General features: G+C 51.3%; 1 pseudogene; it reads right to left on the bottom strand.

Annotated features, from left to right (window-relative positions):
• Positions 1 to 9,135: 9,135 nt before the first annotated feature.
• LOC134063611 (uncharacterized) lies at positions 9,136 to 11,929 on the bottom strand (annotated as a pseudogene).
• Between the last annotated feature and the right edge of the window lie 1,734 nt (positions 11,930 to 13,663).

Raw genomic sequence — 13,663 nt, 5'->3', positions numbered from 1 at the left:
ATTGGCTTAAAGGGGAAGACACGGTATTGGCTGCTACCAGGGACAATGTAATTGCAAGGCAACAGAACAATAATGCTAGGCTATCAAGGTAGGTTACCTGTCCGGAATAAGCGTGAAGATCACCACCGGTGCGCTGGACTCTGGTGCTTACAGTCAATGGCATACACACACACACGCACACACATAGGCACGACCACTACAAGCAAGTGATTCAATCAATATTGTGAGGTGCAGGTTACCACTACAATACGAGGTGCAGTACACAAAGACGGATCCAGGAACTTCCCTTATGAGCCGCTGCTCTAATGCTCTGGAGGAGGACAAGGAGGAGGAGGTTGTTACCACCAGAACAGTAATACACAATTGGAACAAGATATAGTTTGGTATTCTATTGGAACAGCCAATACCGCGTTGGTCGGGAGGGGGAGCACTAGACGGAGGACAAGGCAAAGTAATTAAACAAAAGAAAGTAAAGAACTTAATGAAAGGCAAAACGATCAATATTAAAATTAGGCAAAGCAAAGCAGCAGGAGCAATCTGCCTCAATGGACTCGGAAACCACAAGAAATCACAGTGGGAAAATGGCCTTACACCAGTCTTCGCAATCCTCTGACGGAGCGTGTTATTGCTGTGCAAATACCCAACCGGAGCCTGGCCCAAGACCTTCGGTAGAACACACGTCTACCCGGAAGCGTCTGGCAAACAGTCTGAACCTTGGTTGCACACGGGAACCACGTACCCATACGAGGCTATAGAACTCTGAACAGGGAAATCACAAAGCCTGACGGTAGACACTTTTTATGAAAACTGACTTAGCCGCCAATGAGTTGTGAACCACTCAGCGGCTAGCTGGTGCAGTGACGTCAGCGGGCTACCGTAGCTGCAGTGGGACAAACTTCACCCAGACCGTGACTCTGCCGGTTACACTCTACCCCCCCCATTTGTTATCGGCGTCCCGACGATAAGCTTAACAGACCATAAACCCACCTCCCCAGACAAAAAAAAGAAAAACAGGAAAGAAACAGAAAAAATAGAAATAGGTAACCTAGAACCAAGGTCGGAAAACAGTCGTCACTTTACTACTAGACCCCTGTACCTGAGAGTTCGTAGCCCCATCTGCCGTACTCACCACTGATACTGGAAGGTGATGTGGGTTAGCATGTCTTCCTGCATTGGTCCGAGCGGTTTTCCTGGGTGCCACTAAGTCAGCCGGCATCTCGCCTGTGGTGGGGGCAACATGTGTGTAGGCAGGCAAAGCCAGCATGGGGGCATTCACTGGAGGAGTCGTGGCAAGTTGGGTGGGTGGAATGTCTCCCAGGGAGCGGACAAGGAGCCATTGACCAGGGGTGTCATCACTGTCCGGCTGGCTTGTGTCTTCCTGCAGTTCCACAGGCCTGTCGGGTGGTGGTGGGCCCTGATCCAAGTGGGCAGGCTTTAGCATGGTTCGATGGACTTGTCGCACTTTGCTTAAGTCTTGTGTTGGGGCCACAGAGTACACTACCCCACCAGGTGGAGGTGCACGAATGATCTGATGGACCATGGCGCCCCAGGCGTCTTGCATCTTTGAACGGCCTCTTATTGTATGATCTCTGATGTAGACATGCTGACCTTCTGTCAACGGCTCACACTGGATTTTCTGGTCATGGCGTTCTTTTCTCTTGGAAGCAGCCACATGCAAGCGCTCTGCGGCATTCTGGAATGCCACATTAAGGCGCAGCTGGTGCTCTCGGACCCATTCACACACATGTCCCTGTTCAGGCTCTTGTACCCTGCCAAGCAGGAAATCCACGGGTAACTGGGGATCTTGGCCAAACATCAGGTAATATGGTGACTCACCAGTTGACTGATGGACAGCAGTGTTGTAACTAAACACTAGCTGGGGTAGGTGCTCTGGCCAGCGGCGCTTCAGGTCCACGGGTAGAGTCCGGAGCAGATCATGCATCGTGCGGTTGAAGCGCTCACACTGGCCATTTCCCTGAGGGTGGTAAGGGGTTGTCCGGGTCTTCTGGATCCCGTACAGGGCACACAGCTGGTAGATGATGGCGTTCTCGAAGCTGCGTCCCTGATCGGAGTGCAGGCGAGCTGGAACCCCGAAGCGGAAGAACCATTCCCGGATGAGGGCGTTCGCCACAGTCGTTGCCTTCTGGTCCCTGGTGGGCACAGCCTGTGTGAATTTAGTGAACACATCAGTCATGATCAACACTTGCTCTCTACCATCCATTGCAGGCTCCAAGAAGGTGAAATCCACAGCCAATATTTGGTTTGGGCGCGATGCTAAGAGGTGCCCCATGGGCGCCTGGAGTCTGGGCTGCGAAGACTTCGCAAGGGTGCACCGCTCACAGTTCTGACACCAGTGCTTTATATCCTCCCCCATTCCTGGCCAGTAGCACCGCAGTCTTATCAGATCAGTGGTACGTTCGATACCCTGGTGGCCATGGTCGTTGTGGAGCTGCTGCAGGACCTCTTCTTTTAGGCATGCAGGCAACAGCAGCTGACGCATCTCTTCACCCCCATCTGGTCGGAAGATTCGGCGATGGAGCAGCCCATCACCTCCCACAACAACACGGTCCCATTGTTGCAGCAGCACACGGGTAGGGCCAGGCAATGTTCTCCGCACGGCCGGGTCAGGTAGTCTCTGCGCCTGCCAGAATGGCAAGAAGGCCCCGATGGTGGGGTCTGCTGCCTGCAGCCCTTTTAAATCCTCAGGGGTGCGGGAGGGGAAGGCCGAGATCGTCATCTGGGTCGCCAGTGATGGGTCTTGGTGTCTGGCTGCTTGCTGCACCAGAGCTGGTATGGCTGTCCCTGGAATGGAGGACTGGGTGGTCTGTCCCGGTGGCCCTGTAGGTTGTCGGGAGAGAGCATCTGCATTCCTGTTAGTACGACCAGGCCGATACCGAATGGTATAATTGAAAGCAGCGAGCTCAGCCTCCCACCGCTGTTCTGTCGCCCCCAACTTGGCAGTCCCCAGATGGCTCAGTGGGTTATTGTCCGTCCAGACGGTGCATTGCTGGCCCCACAGATATTCCCGGAACTTGTTGGTCATGGCCCACTTCATCCCCAGAAACTCCAGCTTCATCGAACTATAGTTCCTTTCCGCTGGACTGAGGCTACGACTAGCGTAAGCGACTGGCCGGATCTTTCCTTGCTGCTCCTGCGATAGCACTGCTCCGAGACCGGTGTGGCTGGCATCCACCTCGAGAATAAAAGGTAGGTTAAAATCAGCAAACGCCAACGTGGGGGCACTCACCAATCTCTGCTTCAATGCCTGGAAGCTGGTCTCACAGGCATCTGTCCACGCTTTATCAAGCCGTGGCCCTTTGCCCTTCCGGGTCTTGGTATTGGCCAGCTCCGCCCCCAGGCGATTTAAGGGAGAGGCCAGCTTGGAAAAGCCCTCCACAAATCGCCTGTAATACCCTGCAAAACCAAGGAAAGACCTCAGCTCGGATACTGTGGTGGGACGGGGCCACTTAGCCACTGCGGATACCTTGGCCGGATCAGTGGACACGCCATGGCGGGAGACAAGGTGGCCTAGGTACTGGACTTCCTTCTGGAAAAAACAACATTTCTCCAGCTTAGCTTTCAGTCCCTCCTTCCGTAGACGGCTCAACACTAGGTCCAGACGGTGTACATGTTCTTCGACACTGGAAGAAAAAACAATTATATCGTCCAGATATAGTAAGAGGGACTGGCAATGTTGTGCTCCAAACATTCTCTCCATCAACCGCTGAAAAGTGCTTGGAGCGTTACATAGTCCAAAGGCCATGCGGTTGAATTCGAATAGCCCAAAGGGTGTGCAGAAGGCGGTCTTTGGGCGGTCTTGTTCGATAACAGGTACCTGGTTATACCCACTAGCCAGGTCCAGCGTGGAGAACCACTGAGCCCCTGATAGTGCATCTAAAGACTCCTCAATGCGGGGAAGAGGGAAGGCGTCTTTCCTGGTCTTGCTGTTGAGCTGCCTGTAATCAACACACATACGCAGGCCACCACATTTCTTACGCACAATGACAATGGGAGAGGCATAGGGGCTACTACTTTCTCGTATGACCTGACTGTCCAATAACTGTCTCAGATGAGCCTTAACAGCATCATAATCAGAAGGGGGAAGACGCCTATAACGTTGCCTGACTGGTTTGTCGTCCAGCAGGGGTATCTCATGGGCAATAAGATTAGTACAGCCAAGGTCACCCTCGAAAGCTGAGAACACTGACTCATGTTTTAACAGGAATGCCCTTACCTGTTGTTGCTCATTCTCTAATAGCACTGACAAATCAAGGGCCTGTATCTGCTCTCTCGCTGACTTCGGTATACCTTCTACATTAGGAGCCTGCATGCTAGCCACAACAGCTTCCATTTCTGGTGAGTCTTCAGAAATCTCCACAGGGAGACTCTCAACAGTGGCGTGAACCAGCAACCCTAGCGAATGACGAGGGTATAACGTAGCACGTGTCAACCCCACATTGACTACAGGGATGAAAGCTGTACCTTGTTCTACGCGTACTAATGCAGGTGATACCAGAAGGCCACTAGGTAACGAGCCACTAGCAGGTTCCAACAGGACAGCAGAAACATCACAAAAGTGAGGAGAGCAGGTGGCAGCCACCAACTTTACAGTGCCCCCTGGTATATGAATGGGCCTTCTACCTCTAACTTTAGCTACTCCCTCTTTGGGTGGAGGAGAGCAGAGCTGGACCTGATGACAATGCTGTAAGGCGTGCCGCCATGGGGGTGAGGCATGAACTACTGGTGGGAGGTCAAACAAAGAAGAACCATGTTGGCCAAATAGTTCAGCGTAGCATTCACGAATAACATTCATTCCAAGCACCCCGGGAACAGGAGGGGGCTCGAGCTGACCTGGGGGGTTTTTAACCACTAGCCAACCTCGTTGGGGGATTATCTTACCCAACACTTCAACCGTTAGTTCAGCATAACCAGTATAGGGAATGTCTAGGCCATTTGCAGCCCGGAGCTGCAACCAATTACACTGTTTGAGTTTATCCTTAAAGTGTTGTACAAAGAAACTCTCTACCAGGGTAGATACCATAGACCCCGTGTCTAAAAGACAATTGACAACTACCCCCCCTACTCTCACAGCTACCTTCGGGCACTGAGCAACAAGGGAGGTTACAGGGTGGTTTAGAGTGTCCTGATTCTGAGAGCCTGTCATATCCCCTCTCAGCGTGTGGCTCTGTACGCTGAAGGGCGCTAGTTTTCCGACTGTGCAACTGAGACAACATTAGACTGGGCTTGGGCCGGGGAGATGTGATTGGAAGTTACGACTCTCTCATTGTCACACTCTCGAGCGTAATGGCCAGGTTTTAAACATCGCTTACAAATGACTGCTGATGGGCGACTGACTGGAGAGGGGCGATTGGGGTAGGCTGGCCGAGCTGCTCCTTGTAAAGTAGTTAAAGCGCTAGTTAAGTGGTTTATCTGTTGTTGTTGCTTCAGCAACATGGACCTTAGCTCTGCCATTTCTGAACTAGCCATACTAACAGGGGGTGGGGCACTGCCTGGCTGAGTTTTGGAGTACTGCATAGCGCAAAGAGAGGGAACTGAATGGCTCCTACCTCTATTGAAGTCACTGGGCCTGCCCTCACACTCCCATTGAATGGCGGCAGCACGCACCTCCAGCATGGACATCCCTGGGGTTTGACGGGCAAGTCTCTTCAATTCTCTGCGGAGGTCAGAGTCGATAACATGCTCTGCAAACTGGTCACGGAGAAGCATGTCAGACTGGGGCACTGAGTCAGGGGAGACCTGTTTAACTTTATCCATCAAAGAAAAAAGAGAATGTGAGTATTCTTGTAAAGACTCCCCATCTAGTTGTTTCCTAGAAAAGAAATTTTGTTGTAAGGCAACATAAGACTGAGAACACCCATATAGTTCTTTGAGAATATCTGCAATCTTTCCCGGGTCTTCCCGGTCAGCCCTCGGCCTATAACGGATCTCATCTTTAGCCTCCCCATCCAGATGATCAACCATGAAGTAAGCTTTGTCAAGTGCACCCAAATGTCTAGTACGTACACAAGCCTCCACCTCTTCCAACCACTCAACAATGCCAATACCCACCCTACCCCGAAATACAGGACACTTCCGTTCCCTAGGGAAATAAATCAGTCTTTCATTGGAATTAGGGTTAGCAGGGTTGTTAGGTGGCTGTACTGGTCGCTGCTGCAGGCGGTCATTGTCTGCCTGTAGCTGACGGATCTGTTCTCTCAGCTGTTCCACTTCAGCCATGACGGCAGCAGAACAATGCCTGTGTTACTGGAGAGGTGGCGGGTTCCTCAGTGTTGTTCCTGTTCCGTTAGGTCCCACGCTGTGCCCGCTGCTGCTTTGCCCTTGATCTATTATTACTATGCCTTTCGAACCCAAAAAAAAAAATTGACAAAAAAATGGAAGAAAACAAATAACCAAAAAAATGAATAGCACGTCTCTGTGTACAATTTGTCCTGCCGACTACGTCAATTGTGACCTTGTGAACTTTGACCTGACTACGCCACCTGGTGCCTCACACACCAAGATATATTATACAAACGTTAACTGTTGAATACCCAATCTAGGCAAACAGGTTCATACAAATACACAGTATATGAACTGGACAGAGACGTGCTTTTAGTGGAAAAATAACAGTACTTTATTAATAAATAACAGTTTAAAAAGTCACTCCGTCATACTGGAGGCACAATTTGGCCAGGAAACAGATTGGCTTAAAGGGGAAGACACGGTATTGGCTGCTACCAGGGACAATGTAATTGCAAGGCAACAGAACAATAATGCTAGGCTATCAAGGTAGGTTACCTGTCCGGAATAAGCGTGAAGATCACCACCGGTGCGCTGGACTCTGGTGCTTACAGTCAATGGCATACACACACACACGCACACACATAGGCACGACCACTACAAGCAAGTGATTCAATCAATATTGTGAGGTGCAGGTTACCACTACAATACGAGGTGCAGTACACAAAGACGGATCCAGGAACTTCCCTTATGAGCCGCTGCTCTAATGCTCTGGAGGAGGACAAGGAGGAGGAGGTTGTTACCACCAGAACAGTAATACACAATTGGAACAAGATATAGTTTGGTATTCTATTGGAACAGCCAATACCGCGTTGGTCGGGAGGGGGAGCACTAGACGGAGGACAAGGCAAAGTAATTAAACAAAAGAAAGTAAAGAACTTAATGAAAGGCAAAACGATCAATATTAAAATTAGGCAAAGCAAAGCAGCAGGAGCAATCTGCCTCAATGGACTCGGAAACCACAAGAAATCACAGTGGGAAAATGGCCTTACACCAGTCTTCGCAATCCTCTGACGGAGCGTGTTATTGCTGTGCAAATACCCAACCGGAGCCTGGCCCAAGACCTTCGGTAGAACACACGTCTACCCGGAAGCGTCTGGCAAACAGTCTGAACCTTGGTTGCACACGGGAACCACGTACCCATACGAGGCTATAGAACTCTGAACAGGGAAATCACAAAGCCTGACGGTAGACACTTTTTATGAAAACTGACTTAGCCGCCAATGAGTTGTGAACCACTCAGCGGCTAGCTGGTGCAGTGACGTCAGCGGGCTACCGTAGCTGCAGTGGGACAAACTTCACCCAGACCGTGACTCTGCCGGTTACACGTGCAACTTAATTACCAAACAGTAGAAGTAAACTCATTCTCCTTGGCCCGCTCTCGTGCGCGCTTAATAGACAGCCGCCCTCCACATGCACATTTAATCCAAATAAAACATTCACAATCGTGGACGCATTGACGCACAGAAGACGACTAGCTAAATTACTGTTATATTCGGTTAGCATCATTAGTAGGCTATGCTGCAGACATTTGATTAAAACTCTTGCATTCAAGTTGACTGACCCAAGGAGAAAAAGTATTAGCTTACCTTGAAACTTAAACACATGTGGGGAAACTGAACAGTCCAACCAGTAGAGTATGATAAGCTTAGCCTGCTATGTTTACAATATTTTGAGGCTTCAACCAGACAGCTGAATTTAAGAAGTGGAGTTGTAATATGAATAGTAGGCTATAATCTGCATAAAGTTTGCTGTTATGAATATCAGAAATGTCAGTATAGGCCTATATAATGTAAATAATTACATAATGTGTGTGTGTTTCAAATAAAGACAAGCTTCACATCTTGGTAAAAAAAAAAAACATTATGAAAGGAGAGCGATAAAAAGGCGATGCAATGAAAAATATGGGTGCATCTCCCCCCCCCCCGTCAGACATGGGGCGACCACCACACATTGCCTTCTAATCTGTGGGAAACACTGTAAACTGTTAAAATAACAGGAAAATAAAGGTATACTGTGCTGCCAGTAATTTCCTGTTATTTAACAGGGAAATATTTTACAGTGTTGCTATGTTAATAGAGTAATTTAAATGATATCTAGTTAACCCTGAGATGCATAAGTGGGGTCAAAAATGACCCCAGAGGTTGTTTTCTTGCAGTATCTTCTTAATTTTAAATGTTTTTCATTTAACCTTCCATGTATTCCTCAAATAGGTTGTCTTTGACATGAGGCCATTTGGATTTGTGTCTAATTGTTATATTTTTAAAGTAATGTCATGTTTTGTATCAGTACCACCGTTCCGCATACAGTGGGAGTTGGTTGAGAATGGCCATTTCCCTCACGCGTTGCCTGATTCACGCTCTGCGTGAAATGTATTACAGCTGTATTACAACTTACCGCCACAAGGTGGCAGTACAGTCCGCTGTAGCATTGCTGCGGTGTGATTGATCGTTAGGTTACTTAACGTAACCCTGGTTCTTTCATAACAGAGTGAGGTGTTTCACTTATGGGAATCGCTTCGGTCGTGACCATCTACGGAAGCTCCAATGACATCCCGTCTGTCCGTGACAGACAGGTCGACCTGAGAAAGGGCTCCGCCCCTCTGCCTTTAAATACTGGTCGGCCTCCCTGCTTAAGCATTCAGAACGGTTTCTTCCCGTCCTTATGCAAGGAGGGAAAAGTTGGTGAAACACCTCACTCTGTTATCAAAGAACCAGGGTTACGTTAAGTAACCTAACGTTCTTTTTCTAACTTCGTTCGGTGTTTCACTTATGGGAGATATAGCCCACTCCCGTATTGCACTAACACATCCCACTGACTTAGGCACCTATGTCTCTACATCGAGACAGAATCCCCTGTTCCCAGCACAGCGTGAGCTAGGGATGGAGTCGCCACATCTAGCCTGTAGAACCGAACAAACGTGTTCCCCGAGGCCCAGCTAGCCGCTGCACAGAGGTCCTGTACCGAGACACCTCTAAACAGGGCCCAAGATGTGGCCATGCCTCTAGTGGAGTGAGCTCTCAAGCCCTCCGGTGGCTGCAAGCCCTTGGCTCTGTACGCCACCGCGATGGCTTCAATAATCCAGTGAGAGAGTCTCTGTCGAGACAGGGATTTTCCTCTGTGAGAGGTAGCCCATGACACAAAGAGTTGGTCATGTCTTCTAAACTCAGCAGTCCTTTGTATGTAATGACGCAGTGTCCTGACAGGGCACAGACAGTTCAATCTTTGATCCTCTGGAGAGGCGAAAGGCGGGGGGTGGAAAGCCGCTAATTCCAAGGTTTGACACCTATAGGCTGAGTCCACCACCTTAAGCACGAACGCGGGGTTGGGGCGTAAGCGCACTCTGGTGTAGTCCTGATCGAACTGTAAACATGCGGGGCGGATAGAAAGAGCCTGCAAATCACTAACCCTTTTCGCTGTGGTCAGAGCTAAAAGCAATGCTGTCTTTAAAGACAGAAACTTTAACCCTATATGCCCTCCAGTGGTTCAAACGGGTGAGAACACAGTGAGTCCAAGACCAGGGCAAAGTCCCAGCGCGGGACTAACGGCCTGGAGACCGGGCGTAAGCGCCGTACTCCTCTCATAAACCGGCAAACCAGGGGGTGTTGTCCCGCCGGCTTGTCTCCAAAACCCACGTGACACGCAGATATGGCAGCTACATAGACCTTGATCATAGAGAAAGCCTTGCCTCTGTCGAGCAGATCTTGCAGAAAAGAGAGGAGTTCTATCACCGAGCTTTGGAAAGAAATAATGTTCTTTACAGCACACCACTCTTCAAAAACGCGCCATTTATGTCCATATAATACACGCGTCGAGCCGGCTCTGGCACTCTGAATCGTTTCAATGACCGACTGGGGCAGCCCTGCTGCATTCAAATTCCACCGCTCACGGGCCAAGCCCAGAGAGCCATCCGGTCTGGGTGGGGATGGTAGATTTCCCCTTTCGCTTGAGACAGCAGGTCTCTCCGTATTGGGAGTGGCCACGGCTGACCCTTCAGCAGTTGTACTATTTCCGCTATCCAATGTTTGGATGGCCAGAGCGGAGCAATTAGTATCAGTGACAGGCCTTGTTCCCTCACCCTGGCTAGAGTGGGGGAGATTAAGCTCAGGGGTGGAAAAGCGTAGAGCAGGGCGCTTGGCCACGGGTGGGCTAATGCATCCACACCCAGCGGTGCCTTTACGTCTGTTAGAGAGAAGTAAAGAGGACACTGTGCGTTTTCCTGCGAGGCGAAGAGATCTACGGTGGCTCTCCCGTATCTCTGCCACAACTGAGCCACTACTTGTGGATGCAGTTTCCAGTCCCCGTACAGGGGATTTCCCCGAGACATGAGGTCTGCCCCCCTGTTCAGGACCCCCGGTACGTGTGTAGCGCGGACTGAGAGAAACCGGGGGCTGCACCACAGGAGAAGTCTCCTCGCTAGCCTGTGAAGTTTCAGGGAGCGTGTGCCGCCCTGGCGATTGATATAAGCCACAACCGTGGAGTTGTCTGTTTTCACTAACACATGTTGGCCCTTTAGAATTTCGTTGAAATGTCTCAGGGCTAGGAACACTGCAAGGAGTTCTAGATAATTTATGTGTTCCTTCTTCAGCTGAGGGGACCAGACGCCATTCACGGCTCTGCCCCTCAGCGTCGCACCCCAGCCTAGTAGAGATGCGTCTGTTGTTAACGTCATTCTCGTGGACACGCCCCCCAGGGGAATCCCCGTTGTCAGAACTGAGGGATTTCTCCAAAAGCGGAGCGCCATCATACACGCCGCCGGCACTCTCACTAAACGTTTTAAGTGTCGGCGTGAGCGTAGGCGGAGAGATGAGACCCAACGATGAAAGTCCCTCATCATTAAAAGTCCCCATTTCACTACTGAGATTGCTGACGCCATTAAGCCCAACAAACTCAGGCAAAGTCTGAATGAGACCGCCCGCTGCGGTTTGAAGTGGTTCAAACACTGTGTGAAAGAGTTGACTCTCGTGTCTGAGAGCCTGACTCGATAGGACAGGGAGTCTATGTGTAGCCCCAGGTAATCTGTGCATTGGGAGGGTTCTAACTGACTCTTTTTCCAGTTGATACTGAGACCTAGATTCATCAGGTGATCCAACACTATTTTGGAATCTAGGAGTGCTTGTTCTCTCGTGTGGGCGCATAGCAGGAAATCGTCCAAATAAGAGAGAATTCTGATGCCCTTGTTTCTTAACGGGGCGAGTGCAGCTTCCACACATTTGCTGAAGCAGCGAGGGGCTAATGCTAACCCAAATGGGATAGTTATGAATTCGTAAGCTTTGCCCTCGAAGGCAAACCTCAGAAACTTCCTGTGTGCGGGGAACACGTCGATATGATAGAACGCGTCCGCCGCGTCTATCGTCACGAACCAGTCGTGGGGGCGGATCGACTGACATAGCACTTTGTGTGATAGCATCCTGAATGTGTACTTTCTTAGGTGCTTGTTTAACACACGAAGGTCCAGTATGGGCCTGAGAGCTGAGCTCCCTTTCTTTGGAATGACAAAGTACCGGGAGTAAAAGCCCTGCTGGCTTTCCTCTTCCGGTACAGCTCTGATCGCTTGTTTGTTTAGGAGAGATACGATCTCCTCCCTTAAAACCTGAGCTGAATCCCCTTTGGCCACTGAAACTAGCATTCCGTGAAACCTGGGTGGCTTTACAGCAAACTGTAGCCTGTAACCTCGAGTTACCATAGCTAGAACCCACGGGCTGGTTGTGTTGTTGCGCCATTGTTCTGCCCTGGCTGTAAACGAGCCTCTCGTGGCGCATATTGATGACGTCACGCCCACCGCGCGAACTGGCTTCGCTGCGGTGTTCATTGACTGAGAAGGAGCGTGAGCTCCCTCCAGTGGCGGAAGGCAGGGAAAACACTGAGTTTTGCATGTTTTTGGGCCAACCAAAGAAATCGCCCTCGGCCCTAGGCCTGGCTGCGATTTTGGACACTTTATTATATTTGAAACATGTGTTTGGTGACACTGTGAAACATGAGCCAAATGCCCCGAAATCTCCCCTCTGAGAACCGAGGGGAGATAAAGTGTGGCTCCTGAGAGCGAACAGATGGGGCGTTGTGACTCCCTCAGCTTTCTCCTTCTCTTGGAGAGCGGGGGGAGTTGGGAAGGGGATGGAGTCGGGGTCAGGCCGACCGCTTCTTCTTGTTCTCCAGGGGCTGTGGTGGGCGGTTCTTGGCCGCCACCGCCGCGAAGGAAGGCTTACCCCATGGACCGTTGTTGGCCCTAGGCCGCTGGTTCGCCTGCTGGGCTGGAGGGGCCTGGCGCTGAGGCCTGGCATTACCCTGCTTGGTTCTCGCTGCAGGAGCAGAGAAGCTGGGTTGGGCCGACTGAGCTGGGCGCTGCGAAGGCTTTCGGGGCAGACACAAGTTGAACGCCTCGTCGTCTTGCTTTCTGAGGGAGCTTGTCTCCCTCATTTTCTCCAGGGCCGGGCCGAACAGGCCCTTGGTGGGGGTCATAGGCAGCGTCCATGACTTCCGCTTTCTGGGCGTCGCTGAGGCCCGAGAGGTTCAGCCACAGAGCTCTCTCATCCGTCACAGCGAGGCCCATCACTCGGCCGCAGCCCTGCACGGCGCTGCGAGACGAGCGGTAGGAGGTCGTTGACCACGCAGATCTCGTCCCAGAGAACCGGGTTCGGGGCTTCTGAGTCGATCTGGCTCCCCATCTCTTCCAGGATCTCTGCCTGGTATGCCGACAGGAGCGTCACCGCATTCAGCGCGCAGACCGATTGGGCTGCGTGCTTGTCAACGCGTTGAAAAATGGACGCGGTCAGGCGGTCCATTCTGTTGGGCAGAGGGATGTTTGAGGAGGCTGAAATCGAGCGGCGGTTAGGGTGGAGGTGGTAAGCCACTGAGGATTCGACCGCCGGGGGCCCGGACAAGCCCAGCTCTCCCATCCCTTGCATCTCCAGCTTCGCATAGCCCTTGGTAGGGAGCCTGCTTTTGAAGGGGCTAGCCCAGAAGCGGGACATCTCCTTAATGCAAGCCGGGACAGCCGGCAGGAGTTGTCTCGCCGTGGCTAGGGCTGGGGGAAGTCGCTTCCCATCATACAGATCCCTCTCCAAACCCTCCGGATCCTGGGCAGCTGGCCAGGGGATGGAGAGCTTGGCCGCGGCTCGCCTGCAGACCTCGAACAGGTTGGACTCGGTCTGACCAGCCGCCTCAGTGACCGAGGCCGGTCGCTGTTGATGTGGGGGGAAGACGGTGTCGTCCTCCTCCTCCTCATCCTCGCCCATGTTCAGGAGGTCATCGCTTTCGGTCTCCTGATCCTCCAGTCCCTCCACCATCGGAGTGGAGAGACACTCAAACAGTGGCGGCAGGACCTGGGAGTCCTCATCCATCATGTCCGCCCAGCTTGTCGACG

The sequence above is a fragment of the Sardina pilchardus genome, chromosome 18, assembly GCF_963854185.1.
Source record: "Sardina pilchardus chromosome 18, fSarPil1.1, whole genome shotgun sequence".
Classification (NCBI taxonomy): domain Eukaryota; kingdom Metazoa; phylum Chordata; class Actinopteri; order Clupeiformes; family Clupeidae; genus Sardina; species Sardina pilchardus.
The sequence above is the reverse complement of the archived record's forward strand: the minus strand, read 5'-3'. Positions and strand labels throughout refer to the sequence as shown.